Below are 16,083 nucleotides of genomic sequence, written 5' to 3'. Positions count from 1 at the left end.
TCACTGACTCAATGGATGTGAATCTGAGTGAACTCCGGGAGCTGGTGATGGACACGGAGGCCTGGCATGCTGCGATTCTTGGGGTCGCAGAGTCGGACATGACTGAGCAACTGAACTGAACTGAACTGAGAAATTGTTTGGAAAATATTCACCTGATAACAGCAGTTACATTTGAAGATGGAGTCCAATAAAATTTAATTTTTTTTTCATTTCTACATTTCTGATTACTAAAATAAAAGGGGAAAATCACACCATTGGAGCCGGAAGATTGAGTCTAATCAAACAGTATTAAGTGTTAGGGATTTGTCCTTAATGGTGAATAGATGGAGACACAGATGATAGATACCCATTCCCCTGGATCTACTTGGGGCCACAGTAGGAAAAGTTACTGAGGGATGCAAAGCCTTCTCCAGACTCATCTCATCAAGACGGAAAAATCCACTAGTAAAATGAACATGCCTGTGAAGAACTGAGAGCTGTCTCCAGTATATTCTCCTGAAATGACATGCTTTCTCATATTTACTATAACAAGAGTGGGAAAGCAGTCTTAGAGGTCATCTCATTTAGTGCCCTTGCCAATGTGCCAATATTTTTCATAATTCTTTCTCTTGAAGCATCTCAACAGTAAAGTAACAAGTGGAAAATATGCCTTTACAACCAAGTGGGGGGCGGTGTGCTGTATGGTCAACTGGCTAGAAAACAGGCTGTGAAATCTGCCCATTTGTTTGCTTTGACTCCTGGAGCAGTGTCGACTGTGTTTTTGTTTGTGTGTGCGCATGGGAGTGTGTGTGGTGGGGGAGGGTGTGTCTTTGGGAGACAGTTGAAGGAACTAAAAGAGAAAGAGACAGATGATGTAAGGATTCTATGTTTGAACGCATTTAGCAGCACTTGCTTGGGGTTAAGTATTGGCATCCCTGACACTGACAGAAATCAAAGAATCTAGATTTTAACCTCAGTCCTTTCATTCCAGTTTCATTCTAGCTTTCCCTAAGTCCAAGTACATCAAGACAAAGTTCTTAACTTGTAGGAATGCAAGAATAAAATATGTTCTGAATAGCTTTCTGCAGGCCCCCTTCTGAATCCCTGAAAGCAGCTTAACTTAGCATGGGTAGTTATCGTGTTTTCTTGCCTGGAGAATCCCAGGGATGGCGGAGCCTGGTGGGCTGCCGTCTATGGGGTCGCACAGAGTTGGACACGACTGAAGCGACTTAGCAGCAGCAGCAGCAGTGTTACCCAATAGTGTTGCAGCTACCCCCTTAATTTTTCACCCATCAGCTAGTTCCCTCACCCGCTCATCACATACACATTTCACCAGTCTGTATTCCATTGGCTTTTGTGTTTCCAAAGCCCGGATACCAAGGGGAATAGAAAGGACTTGTATATGTAAAAGCAGATTTTAAAGACTATCTGAGGAATAGAGTCACACTTTTTTGTTTCTTGGACTAGACAGAGCCCTCAGAGTGAGAGGAGGGGGAAAAGGGAGGATTTATGAAGTCCATGTGCATGCTAAGCTGCTTCAGTTCAGTTCAGTTCAGTTCAGTAGCTCAGTTGTGTCTGACTCTTTGTGACCCCATGGACTGCAGCACACCAGGCCTCCCTGTCCATCACCAACTCCCAGAGTCCACCCAAACTCACATCCAGTGAGTCAGTGGTGCCATCCAACCATGTCATCCTCTGTCATCCCCTTCGCTCCTGCCTTCAATCTTTCCCAGCATCAGGGTCTTTTCAAATGAGTCAGCTCTTCACACCATGTGGCCAAAGTATTGGAGTTTCAGCTTCAACATTAGTCCTTCCAATGAACACCCAGGACTGATTTCCTTTAGGACTGACTGGTTGGATCTCCTTGCAGTCCAAGGGACTCTCAAGAGTCCTCTCCAACACCACAGTTCAAATTCTTCTATGCTCAGCTTTCTTTATAGTCCAACTCCCACATCCATACATGACTACTGGAAAAACCATAGTCTTGACTAGACAGACCTTTGTTGGCTTCAGTCATGTCCGACTCTTTGCAATCCCATAGACTGTAGCCCACCAGGCTCCTCTGTCCATGGGATTCTTCAGGCAAGAATACTGGAGTGGATTATCATTTCCTCCTCCAGAGGATCTTCCCAACCCAGAGACCTAACCATGTCTCTTATTTCTCCTGCATTGGCAAGCAGGTTATTTACCACTGGCACCACCTGGGAATAGACACTGATCATTCCCAGAATGAAAGGAGCTTTTTGAGTGGGTCATCTTGGGCCATAGTTGATGTGTGATGAAGAGAAATTTGTTGCTTTGGAGAGTAGAAGGTCCTTCTGTCTCACATTTCTGGAGGGCAGCAAGCTCCCAAAGAAGGTATCATGTGTCTAGAGTGATAAGACTTCAGAGTTTCCATTATGTAGTGTGATTTGGATGCAGTAGCAAAACTCTCCTGAGAGGGACCCAGAAGAAGTAAGAAAGAACCAGACCAGAAGGGACCCAATGGCGGGATGAGGATGGCCTGAGCAGAGGGCGGCAGAAGGACAGGAGCATCCCCAAGCAGACTGACACAGGCAGGGTCATCATCTTGTCCACGCCTGGCCCATGAACGCCCCCAGGAGAGTACACCACCACTCTGAAGGGCGGAAGGTGGGGGACTGTATCTCTGAACTGATCAAGACTGATGTCCGGAAACCTTTGAAATTGGGGCTAAAAATAAAAATTGAATTGCAAAAGACAATATTAGAGGTTATTTATCTTCTCTCAAAAGTTTCATCCCTATCCCATAACCATGCAGAAGGCATCATTTTATCTCTTTTTATTGCTATAAAATGGGTTCAAATTCAACCACATTTCTCTGAACTGGAGGATTTTGTTCCAAAACTGCTAAGTGTTAAGGAGACTGATTCCTTAGAAAGTCCTTATTATTTCTCAGAGTCTCTCATTCAGCACTCCATGAAAGGTGCTTGTGAGTGACCAGCTCAGAGGACCAGAAAGAGGACTACAGCTGGAGACCCATGATGAAATCACCCCTAGGATAGTCTCCAATCGGACACTGGGAAAGGAGAAAACACACGTGGGGAAAGAAAGTGCAAGGATAAATCAGTATTTCCACACTTGTCTTTCAAACAGCAGGAAAATTTGCTTTCTTAAAGCATTAGACAAGCCAGTAAGGATGGGTGTGCTGCAATGATACGGATCTTATGGTGAGTTTGGAATCAACAAAGCATTTTGTTGTGGCCTACAGAGTCCATCGGTAGACATCAGATTGGCTGGGAATAGACCACCACATCAGAGTCAGGCAGACAGCTCAGAGAGATCCCCCAGGCACTCCTCCTGTGCACTGAGGCTGGGCCAGAAACCTGAGGGTGCCCGGGGGCCAAGGACAGAACGGCACCCCATTCTCTGTAATCCATATACATACCCTCCCCTACCAGCCGTCCTCTTCCTCTTCCTCCTTCTTCTTTAAATTGTTCCCATTACAGGTTAGGGATGGTTTCACTGGGCTCTAGGCTACAGGAGTGGTCCCTACTTGTCCAGTACCTGACCCTGGGGTGATTTAGGGCAGGAAGCATATTGACGTGGTGTGTGAAAGCTTGATAAAGGAGATAGTTTGGGATTTGGATTGCTTGGTTTGTGTATCAAAGATATGCTCTTGGAAACTCATTTGCTATTTCTGAGAATTAGCTCACCCTGGGAGGAACAGTCTCTCCAGGATCAAGACTCCAAATGCCAGAGCATCAAGAACACATAAAATATATAACCAACAAGGATATATTGCGTAGCACTGGGAACTATACTCAGTATTTTGTAATAACCTATAAGGAAGAACAATATGAAATAGAAGATACATATATATAGAAACACTATGTCGTACACCTGAAATTCACATGACATTGTAAATAAACTACACTTCAATGAAATAATATTTTTGAAAAGATTATAGATAATAAGCAAATCCCATGGAGAAGCCTGTTGGGCTGCAGTCCATGGGGTCGCTAAGAGTTGGACACGACTGAGCGACTTCACTTTCACTTTTCACTTTCATGCATTGGAGAAGGAAATGGCAACCCCCTCCAGTGTTCTTGCCTGGAGAATCCCAGGGACGGAGGAGCCTGGTGGGCTGCCGTCTATGGGGTCACACAGAGTCAGACGCAACTGAAGCGACTTAGCAGCAGCATAGATAATAAGAAAATACAACCAATACAAGTTGGATTAATAATCATCATTGTTTCATGATACACTATCATCATTTGTCCATATGTAGTGCTTTTTATTTTATATATTTCTCTCTAAAGTAAAAAACCACCATGCATTAACCACAGAACCTAAAACCTAGAACAGTATCAGTAACTTACATTTACTTATGAGCTTTTACCCTAATATTGTGGAGTCCGACAACTCTTTCCACAGCTTATTAATGGGCCTCAGCACCTCATCTGGAGAAGAACATCCTATTTTGAATGACTGCCAACAGACACTTATATTCCCTGTCCTCTCATCTATCTCCTCAGCTTGAGTTCCAACCTCTTTGAATGTTATCCAATCTGTAATTTAAACACTGGAACATGAAAAATTCATGAATTTATGGAGATAGATGTGGAATTCAAAAAAACATATGTTACATTATGTCTCCATTAGCTGATGCCTCTAATAATGGCAACACATTCTTCACAGTCCTTGAACAAAATTCTAAAACCAAGAACTAAGGAAAAAAAGGGTTCCTGGCATAGGGTTTTCCAAGTCAGGCTTGAGGCTACAATAACACCAGCAGGAGTCTTCTTACTGTCTAGATTTTCAGCAGCTCAACTATTCATTTTGAATGAGGGCCACCAGGCATTGTCAAACAGCAGCCATCAGACGTGAAGGGACAGGACTTTTCATAGATTTGGGGAATATTAATTATGATGTGGTTTGCATGGGAAGTTCGAGAGATGTTATGTTTAGAGAAACTGGTGGGGTTGTTGAAGAATCGGCAGAAGTCAGACGCCTACAAGAAAGGACCCTGGAAGAGCCAGCAGTACACAGTCAGAGGCAACAGGTATTCTGGGGAGGAGGTGTGTTGGGACCATGCTTTGGGGACTTCAGACTGACTCTCCAGTTCCTCACTGTGATCCTAGGTGGTGTTTGGTATGTCTCTTTCCAGATGTTTGGAAACAGGAGGATGAGAGAGTGGTTGTGTGCCTGGATGGTCAGTTCTGCCCACTCGGCCCTTTTATCCTCTGTCCCTGCTATAGACGTGCAAAGATGTCCCCAGATTCCTGAGCTATTGTTACAAACAGAGAAATGGATAAGAGCACAGTTTCAGGTCTTCATCAACATATCCTTTTCTCTGCTTTATCCTGTGGGAACTTTGGAATTTGGCTTTGTGATATTCTGGCGAATGCTCCACAATCAAACGGCTTTTCAAAATCTCCTCAGGTCTCAAGTTCAGAGCAAATAGTGAGTCTGGTTGTATTTTGTGCAGATAAAGTATAAATCATTTTCTGTCATATTTGGACATCCTGCATGAACTGACTTGAGCAAAGAGAACTTGGGTGTTAAGGGCTTCTAAAGTTTGGGGACTTTGGCTGGATCTTAATGTATTTAGGAGACCCCATTCTAAAATATTTACCCATCCAAATGAAATGAAAGGGTGCTTGTCCTACAAGCAGCCCCTGAAATAACATTGGAAGTCCAACCCCTACCACTGAACAGTGGCTATTACCCTTGGACACTGGTAAGCAGGACTTAGAATTCTGGAATAATTTTCCTTTGAATTTATGACTCTTCAACTTCATTTCACACATCAGCCTTCTCGTCTCCTCTCCCACATTAAATTGGTCTATAAAACTCCATACACCATAAAATGAGACCAGGGTGACGTGGCAAAGTGTCCCCAAGGTCAACATTATGATAAACTCCCCACTCCACCTCCCCACCCTGGCCACACCCCAGGAGGAAATGGAAACAAAAGGCATGATAGCGCCAGACTTCATTTCTGGCAACCCTTAAAGAGTTGCATGGTTCAATTTAGCTGAAACAGAGCAACCTTTCTGAAAAGAGATCACTTTTCTTCCTGTTCATATCCCCCATCTGCATGGTGGTCTACACAAAGGATCAAGAACATGCTTGAATCTCGCTGGGTTCGAGAGAGCTGACACCGAGGACTTCCTGTGGCCTGGCTCCAGCCACATGTAGGGCAACCTGGAAGGCCAGCCCTGATGGGGTCTGAAATATTTGGCTCCTGGCTCAGGCTGTGGGCTGACTGTTTGGTTTTTTTGCACACAAACTAGCCTGGTAGTCTTTGTGTAGAATGCTCCTGGTAGCTTTTTTCCATGACATCTGCCAATTAAATGTATAAATTATTGTTTACTCCTCTGTGATAAGGTAGATACTTTATTCAGAAGCAAAGGGTTTCTCCTCATTCTTGCATTTCCTTCTAGCACTTGATAATCTGCTATTATGTGACAAAAAACTGAGCAAAATGTTTTTCATATGTGGTTCCATTTTATTCTTCAGTACAATCCCAGTAAAATGGGCTAAGCACTCATTTTACAGATGAGGAAACTGAGATAACTGCTCTAAGTGCCACACAAACCAATCAGGGGCAGAGTAGGAACTAGAATCTAAGTCTGCTCATTTCAAGTTTTTTTTTTTTTTTTTTTTTCAAACTTATCCATTGCAGTTTCCCGCTTGACTGTTTTGACTTGGTATTTCAACCTTCGATCATTCCTTCATCCATTCAACAGCTATGGTTTAAGCATCTACTATGTACAAGGTACTAGCTCCAAAGGCTAAGCACAGGGATCTCTAAGCTTTTTCTATGAAGAGCCAGATAATCAATATTTTAGGATTTAAGAGTCATATCGTTTCGGTTGCAACATCTCAACTCCACCACTGTAGTGCAGAAGTCACCATAAACAATAGGTAGATTAATTGATATGACTGTATTGCAGAAAAAAACTTATTTATAAAAATAGGTAAGTGGTCAGATTTGGCACGCTGGCTACAGTTTTCTAAAGACTACCATGCAGTGGACAATCTGCACACACATACGTAGCATCACTAGGCAGGTACCACAGAATTGTGTTGACTCTGAATCCTGGGCCTGCAGTGACAATGAGAATAACCGGACTTGGACTGATCCTCAAAATAATCCAAAGAGGCCTACCTGAGTCATCACTGTCTTCTACGATGAGATATAATCTGTGCTCCTCAGCATTTCCCTGACATTATTCATGTGAATGTTCTTAGTGCTAGCAAAGCCCTTGTGAGCTGTGTGTAGGAAAAACAGTGTTAAATAGTAGAAAATAACACAAATTCTGGGCCTTAGAAAACACAAAATGTCCTGAGTGTGGCCATGGCCATCCACAGATCTAACCGCATTTGCAAAATTATTAATTACAACAACAGCTACCGTGGATTGACATTTATACACTGAAGGCACCCATCTGCATTATCCTAATTGATCCTCACAACAATCCCATGGTCAATAAGTATTGTTATTTCCACTTTCCAAATGAGGAAATCTAGACTCAGAGAAGTTGGGTCTCAGAGGTCACACAACCAGGAAGTAGCCAACTTAGGATCTGAGAAAAAGCCAGCCTCTTTCAAAGTTCATGACCCTCAGCATCAAGGTAGACTTGATTTTGAAAGAAGAAATTGAAAGAACGAGAATCTTTTATTTTTGTCAAGATGGTTGCTTCCATGGAATCATGGCAATAAGACTCTGGAGGGGACACTTGACATGAAAGATGTGGGATACCAGACCCTGAGCATGTGCTACTAACTGTGGTCAGCTTTCTGAGGCACAGGCAGCCTTCCAGAGCATGAGCTACCAACTGTGGTCAGCTTCCTGAGGCACAGGAAGCCGTCCAGAGCATGAGCCACCAACTGTGGTCAGCTTCCTGAGGCACAGGAAGCCTTCCAGAGCATGAGCTACTGACTGTGGTCAGCTTCCTGAGGCACAGGAAGGCCTTGTTCCAGTGTGTGTCCATAGTGCCCTCTGTTGCCTTGGAGGATTACCACAGAGGCCCTGTTCAGAGTCTCCTTCAAAACAGACGATCCTTACTACCAGTTGCTGAAGACTGGAATTTGAGTCATGGTGTGAGATTTTATTGGGATTCTTTTCTTGTTACTCCTAATAATTCTACAGTGGGCCGCTAGATCTTTCCTGGGGATGAGGGGCTGGGGAAGAGGAGAGAGAAGCCACAGCCCACCCCTGGCGCGTTGAGGCGGGCGGCCTCTCGGCTCTTGCTTGCCTACCACCTGAACGACAGTGCACGTCTTCCCGTTCCCAGGGCGGCCTGTGGTCAGCTGAATGGCGATGACATCTGGGCCAGGAAGAGGTCAAGGAGGTTCCCAATGGCCCCCGGGGGCACTTATAGCTCCAAATCAGGTAAATCTTATTTCATTACTGACAAAATTTTCATGAAAGTGAGCAAACACAACACTGACCTGATGGATGCAAGGAAAGGGGACTAATCAAGAAAAAAGCATACAGACCAAGTGATTGCTAAAGGAGCTAGAACGGGAGAGTTTAAAAAAAAAAAAAGAAGGAATTAAATAAATAAAATATCATCCTTCATGCTACAGTGGGGCTGTGGCCTGGGGATGGAACTGGAAACTTCATGTGGTGAGTTCTAATGGGATGTGGGTTGGGCCAAAATATATTTGTCTCCAAGAAATACATATTTCAAAATGCTAAGCTTCACTTTTTTTTTTCTTTAAAGTAAATAACCAGGAAAATGCCAGGCTTGATTCTTTCTTGAATGGGACCCTGGATATGTCTTAGGAAGGGAAAACCCTTGCTAGCAGTTGCCCGGTAGGTCCATTCAGCTACGCTTTAAGCATCCACTGTGAATCTCTGCCCTCACGGCATCCAGGATCATGTCCAAACCTCCCTTCCCCACCCCCACCCACACATGATGCGCTTCCTTTTTTCAAAGGAGCAGTCATATTGGAAGAAGTACAGGGCACCAAAAAACAGTTTTGCTGCTCCAGTAGTCAAATCTCTGAGCCCACAGAGATGTTTCTCTGACTACCACATTTTCCTTAGCTCTTCCAGGCTCCATCCCTCTAAGCAAACATTCCCTCTACATTTAGACTCCTTCTAACACTGAGTATAATGTCATGGAAAGAAGCATTGACAACCTGGGTTTTAGTGGTTTTGCTATTCACTTCCTCAGGGTTAAACATCCCAGATTTTGTTTTCTCATCTTTATTCAATACTATCTATTGAATATAGTTCCTGTGGAGAATCAAATGGGATCATGTACACAAAAGTATGTTAATAAATGCAACAAACAAGTATTCATTAACTGCCTGATGTGCGCTTGACATTGAGAAATAGGATGTTAAGGCACAGCCTTTGACCTTGAGGAGTTTATAACCTAGCCAAAGAGGTAAACAGAGAAAAAGGCAGTTGTCATGTAATGTATGGAAATTGGTTTGTGTTTATTTGCTTCTTTTGCTTTTTTTTCTTGTTAGCTGTAGCAAACAAACTCATAACATGTTCCAAATCCTATACCTACTGCCATTTATTCCTTTTCCCTTTTTGAGCCTCAGATTTCCAATTTGCCAAATGAATGAGTGTCTAGATAATGTGTTAACCAAAACAGAACACTTCTGAAAGTCAGAGCTGTGTGTGTGTTAATTGTTCAGTCGTGTCTGATTCTTTGTGATCCCATGGACTGTAGCCCACCAGACTCTTCTGTCCATGGGATTTTCCAGGCAGGAATACCATGCCCTTCTCCAGGGGATCTTCCCAATCCAGGGATCGAACCTGGGTCTCCCGAATTGCAGGTAGATTCTCTCACTGTCTGAGCCACCAGGGAAGCCCCCAAAGTGAGAGGAGGTCCTATTATGCCAGAGCAGCTATGCCAGAACAAAGATCCCAGGCAACCAGAGATTACAGTCACACTACAGATGAGTGAGGACAGGCATTCAGCACTGTCTGAGGCCTGTTGTAGTTCTTACAGTTCATGGTCTTACAGTGATTTTCCAAGTCTTTCTCTTAGCCCCAGTTAACATTGCTTCCTCTCTGGCTGTCTCACTGGCATGGCTGCTGGTCAGTAGTATCCAGTGAGCTCAACCTTAGCAATCCCTGAAAATCTTGGTTGCTGCCCTCACAGATCGAATCCTTTGTGAGTCAAACGGCATCAAATTTTTTGCGGTCGTATCAGCTGTTGGAGCTTAGCTGCTTCGTGGGCCCAGGAAACTAAATGAAAATAAACACAAGCAGCAGAGGTCACGGTACTGTGGGATGTTGAGCTCTTGGAGTGTATTTTCCCCTATCTCAGATACTTTTTATATTAATCCCTGCTCCCAAAGTAGGAAGCCCTGTGCTCACACAGATGAGCAAGTTTCCAGACAACATAGATGTTTGACAATACCCACCCGCTGTGAGCTTTAGCAGGCCTCAGATGGATAAGAGGAGAGGATTACTGAGCTGATTTTGTATATCTCCCTCCCCCAACTCTCCAGCCTCCTCACAATTTTACTCCCTTTTCATTTCCTTTCTCAACAATTTTATGTGCTTGGGATACAAATCTTAAAAGTTGCTTTGTTTTTTTTTTTCCTAAATTTTGTAGCAAAACTATTTCTGCCACAGCATAGGGAAATTGAGGCACAAATGAAACACAGAAGAGTTCTTGACAACCATTTACACACAAGCTCACATGATTTGTGTGAAATGATTTGAGATTAGTGATAGAACCTCTTATATATTCAGGCTGTATGCTGCATGTCTTCCCAGAATTAGACAATTGCTTCCCTGGTGGCTCAGTAGGTAAAGAATCCACCTACAATGCAGACCTCCTGCAATACTGGAGACCCAGATTTGATCCCTGGGTTGGGTGATCCCTTGAAAAAGGAAATAGCAACCCACTCCAGTATTCTTGCTATGAAATCCCATGGAGAGCAGAGCCTGGCAAGCTGCAGTCCATGGGGTCACAAGACATGGGGTCAGACATGACTTGGCAGCTAAACCACCACCACCATGTTGCATATCTTCCCAGAATTAGACATTTTAACATAATCTTAAAATCAAGGTAATGCGGCTGTTCTAACCATGCCTCTTCCCAAATGCATACACACAATCCACATGAATATCTTTTGTCAGAGAGTGGTAGGGCCTCAGGAGTCATGTGGTCCTGGAGGCCTCTTTCTCTAGCTAAAAAGCTTCATTTCCTGATGGATAAGCCCCAAGGATTGCAGAAACAGATTCTGGAGGAGAAGTCTCGCTATCCTAGCAGGGAGCATAGGGTCGCACCCTATTTGCTTTCATCTGTATCATAAAACAGCCCATTTTGGTGACTCGGTTATGGAATAAGAATTTATGCAGAAGGAACTATGTTGGGTGTTCAGGAGGTGACTGCAGGGTGAGAGGCGGAAAGACAATACAGTGATACATTTACCAAATTCTTCCTGAACCCCAAAGAACTTAGAGAAGGTGCACTGAAAGGATAGCTACCACCCAAAGTCCAGTGGAATGTAGAATCTTTTCCTTCTCAGTCTTCACAGCTAGCCTATGCCGTGCATCCTCCTCTGGGGCCTGGAACTCCTTGCTAAAGACCCATCTCAGCTAGCTGTCTTCAGACATGCATAGGAAGATGTGGAAATCACCAATCCTCGTTCAAATGGGGTTGTCACTGTAATCATACCTTTTACCTACCTACTTTATCAGAAAGCTGGATGATCAATACTTGGTGATTCTGCATGGAATGAAATGGAAGTGAAGGTTAGCATGATTTGGTCTGACAGGGACAAGGGGATGGGATTCCTGGGCTACTTCTTGATGCTTTTTTCTGAAGTACGCTTTACTTCTGTCCATGCCCCATGCTCTGTATCCCTCTGTGTTGGCTCTCCAGGAGCCTGCTGGTCTTAATTTAGTAAGTAGGTCTTATGATTCTTAATCCAAAGGCCTCAAATTCCATATGGCATGTTTGAAAGGAAGGCATGCACATTATCTCAAATTCTTTTTGCCTTGTGTTTTAAAATGTCATCTTCAGCATCAAAAGTGAAAGCTCTGCGCTTACACTGAGCCCAGCCCAGCTGTCCTGTGGGGTCCAGGGGACCCCTGCTAGGCTGTGCACAAACCAGTCCCCACCCTATTTTGCCCTTCAAGTACGAACATGATGCTGTTGACTCACTACAATTAGGAAAGATGTTTTGAGGTTTTCAGCATAACTTAGTGAGTGTTGAGTGAACATCTATTATGTCCCAGGCTCTGCTTCTAAGTTTAGCAATAGTTTTCAGTTCAGGAAAGAGTAGTTAGGCCAACAAGATGAAGAAAGTACGTTTTCAAGAATATTTTTTGAGGCATGTTTAAATAACTGATGTGTACATAATTGGAAAATAGCATGCAAACATGTAAGAAGAAGGTGTGTGAGTCATATGGAAGCGTTGGCAGATCCTAGAGGATGGAGCGGTTAATTCCTCCTGGGGTATCAGAGAGGACTTGTCTGGTATGTAAAAACTCAGAGAGTTTGAACTGAGCTTTACATATTAATTCAAACATGAATTCCACTGCCATTTACTGAATGGCTGTTGAGTGACAGATAGTGCAGATTTAAGCAATGTTCTTGTCACCAGGGAACTCATGACCTATCTGGTGAGTCAGATAAATAATGATCATCATAAAATAAAGAAAAATGGCTTTGGACTGGTAATGATAGTAACAGCACCCCCAGCTCTTTCAAAAGCATTACTATGTGCTAGGTACCATTCACTGACTACTTTTCAACTCATTATTTAATTATAATTTAAAATCATACCATACACTGGTGTCTAAAATAGGTTTACACAAAGGGAAACTTGTTCAGAATTGCCTTTCTAGTCACTGGGATAACCAAAATCTGAAGTCTTGAATCCATGTATGTTAGAATCCAAAGTTAATAGACCCTTAACTATTAAAGAAGAGTTGGGTGGAGGGAACAATGTAAAGCAAGAGAACAAAATTGGGGAAGACACAGGAGAAGGAAATTACACTGCACGGTCAAGATGAGGCACTTCCTTTGGAACTTACTCTACCCTGAAGTATTGTAAGGCTGGGTAGGTAGGATTGTGGTTGTTGTTCAGTTACTAATTTGTGTCAGATTCTTTGTGACCCCATGGACTGCAGCATGCCAGGCTACCCTGTCCTTCACTACCTCAAACTCATGTTCATTGAGTCGAAGATGCTGTCTAACAATCCCATCCTCCTTGACCCCTTCTCCTTTTGCCTTCAATCTTCCTCACCATCAGGGTCATTTCCAATGAGTTGACTCTTTGCATCAGGTGGCCAAAGTATTGGAGCTTCAGCTTCAGCAGCAGGTTTCCAATAAATATTCAGAGTTGATTTTCATTAGGATTGACTGGTTTCACCTCCTTGCAGACCAAGGGACTCTCAAGAATCTTATCCAGCATCACAGTTCAAAAGCATCAGTTCTTCAGTGCTCAGACTTCCTTATAGCTCAAATCTCACATCCCTACATGACTACTGGAAAAAAATCATAGCTTTGCCTATACGAAAATTTGTCAACAAAGTAATGTCTCTGCTTTCTAATATGCTGCCTAGGTTTCATACCTTTCCTTCCAAGAAGAAGTGTCTTTTAATTTCATGGCTACAGTCACCATCTGCAGTGATTTTAGAGCCCAAGAAAATAAAATCTGTCACTGTTTCCATTTTTTCCACTTCTATTTGCCATGAAGTGATGGGACTGGATGCCATGATCTTAGTTTTTTGAATGATGAGTTTCTAGCCAGCTTTTTTACTCTCCTCTTTCACCTTCATCAAGAGGCTCTTCAGTTTCTCTTCACTTTCTGACATTAGTGTAGTATTTTCTGCATATCTAAGGCTCTTGAAATTTCTTCCAGAAATCTTTATTCCATCTTGTGGTTCATCCAGCCTGGCATTTTGTATGATGTACTCTGCACAGAAATTAAATAAGCAGGGTAATAATATACAACCTTGGCATACTCCTTTCCCAATTTTGAACCAGTCCGTTGTTACATATCTGGTTCTAACAGTTGCTTCTTGTCCTGCATACACGTTTCGCAGGAGGCAGGTAAGGTGGTCGGGTATTCCCATCTCTTTAAGAATTTTCCATAATTTGTTGTGATCCACACAGTCAAAGGCTTTAGTGAAGTCAGTGAAGCAGAAGCAGGTGATTTTCTGGACTTCTCTTGCTTTCTCTATGATCCAGCAAATGTTGGCAATTTGATCTCTGATTCCTCTGCCTTTTCTAAATTCAGTTTGTATATCTGGAAGTTCTCAGTTCATATATTGTTGAAACCTATCTTGAAGGACTTTTAGCATAATCTTGATAGCATGTGAAATAAGCACAATTATAGGGTAGTTTGAATATGCCTTGACATTGACTTTCTTTGGGATTACAATGAAAACTGACCCTTTTTCCAGTCCTGTGGCCCTTGCCAAGTTTTCCAGATTTGCTGACATATTGAGTGCAACACTTTAACAGTGTCATCTTTTATGATTTTAAATAGCTCAGCTGGAATTCCATCACCTCCACTAACTGTTCATAGTAATGCTTCCTAAGGTCCACTTGAATTCACACTGTAGGGTAGCTGGCTCTTGCTAAGTGACCATACCATGGTGGTTACTGGGGTCATTAAGACCTTTTTTATAGTTCTTCTCCCTATTGTTGCCACCTCTTCTAAATCTCTTCTGGTTCTGTTAGGTCCCTACCATTTCTGTCCTTTATTGTGCCCATTCTTGCATGAAATGTTCCCTTGATATCTCCAAATTTTCTTGAAGAGATAGCTAGTCTTTCCAATTCTTTGTTTTCCTATATTTCTTTGAATTGTTCACTTGCGAAGGCCTTATCTCTCCTTGCTGCTGTTGCTGCTAAGTCGCTTCAGTTGTGTCCAACTCTGTGCGACCCCATAGACGGCAGCCCACTAGGCTCCTCTGTCCCTGGGATTCTCCAGGCAAGAATACTGGAGTGGGTTGACATTTCCTTCTCCAAAGCATGAAAATGAAAAGTGAAAGTGAAGTTGCTCAGTCGTGCCTGACTCTTAGTGACCCCATGGACTGCAGCCTACCAGGCTCCTCCGTCCATGGGATTTTCCAGGCAAGAGTACTAGAGTGGGTTGCCATTGCCTTCTCCATCTCTCCTTCCTATTCTCTGGAATAGCAGTTGGGTATATTTTCCCCTTTCTCCCTTGCCTTTCACTTCACTTCTTTCCTCAGCTATTTGTAAAGCCTCTTTAGAAAACCACTTTGTCTTCATAGGGTAGGGTACTTGATATGCTTGAGATGCTTAGATAACTAAGAAGTCTAGTTTTTATTCTGTAAACTGTGGGTACCTGAAGCAGAGGTTTTAGATAGAATGTAATATAACAGAGGACTTCCCTGGTGGCTCAGATGGTAAAGAATTCACTTGCAGTGTGGGAGACCTGGGTTCAATCCCTGGGTTGCGAAGATCCTCTGGAGAAGAGAACAGCTACTTGTTCCAGTATTCTGGCCTAGAGAATTCCAAGGGCAGAGGAGTCTGTCAAGCTACAGTCCATGGGGTTGCAGAGTTGAACATGGCTGAGCGAATTTCACTGACTAAATATAAGAGAACAGAACTTCATGGATTTAGAAAAGGCAGAACAACAGATCAAATTGCCAACATTCACTGGATCATGGAGAAATCAAGAGAATTCCAGAAAATCACCTACTTCTGCCTCATTGACTACACTAAAGCCTTTGACTTTGTGAATCACAACAAACTGTGGAAATACTTAAAGAGATGGGAATACCAGACCTCCTTACCTGCCTCCTGCAGAACCTGTATGCCAGTCAGGAAGCAACAGTTAGAACTGTACATGGAATAACAGATTGGTTCCAAATTGGGAAAGGAGTACATCAAGACTGTATATTGTCATCCTGCTTATTTAACTTGTATGCAGAGTACATCATGGGAAATGTTGGGCTGGATGAAGAACAGGCTGGAATCAACATTGCTGGGGGAAACATCAATAACCTCAGATGCGCATATGACACCACCCTTAGAGAAACTAAAAGAGCCTCTTGATGAAAGTGAAAGAGAGGAGTGAAAAAGCTGGCTTGAAACTCAACATTTAAGAAACAAAGATCATGACATCTGGTCCCATTACTTCATGGCAAATAGTTGGGGAAATAATGGAAACAGT

This window comes from Bos mutus, chromosome 19, assembly GCF_027580195.1.
Source record: "Bos mutus isolate GX-2022 chromosome 19, NWIPB_WYAK_1.1, whole genome shotgun sequence".
NCBI lineage: Eukaryota > Metazoa > Chordata > Mammalia > Artiodactyla > Bovidae > Bos > Bos mutus.
Note: the sequence above shows the minus strand (reverse complement) of the source record.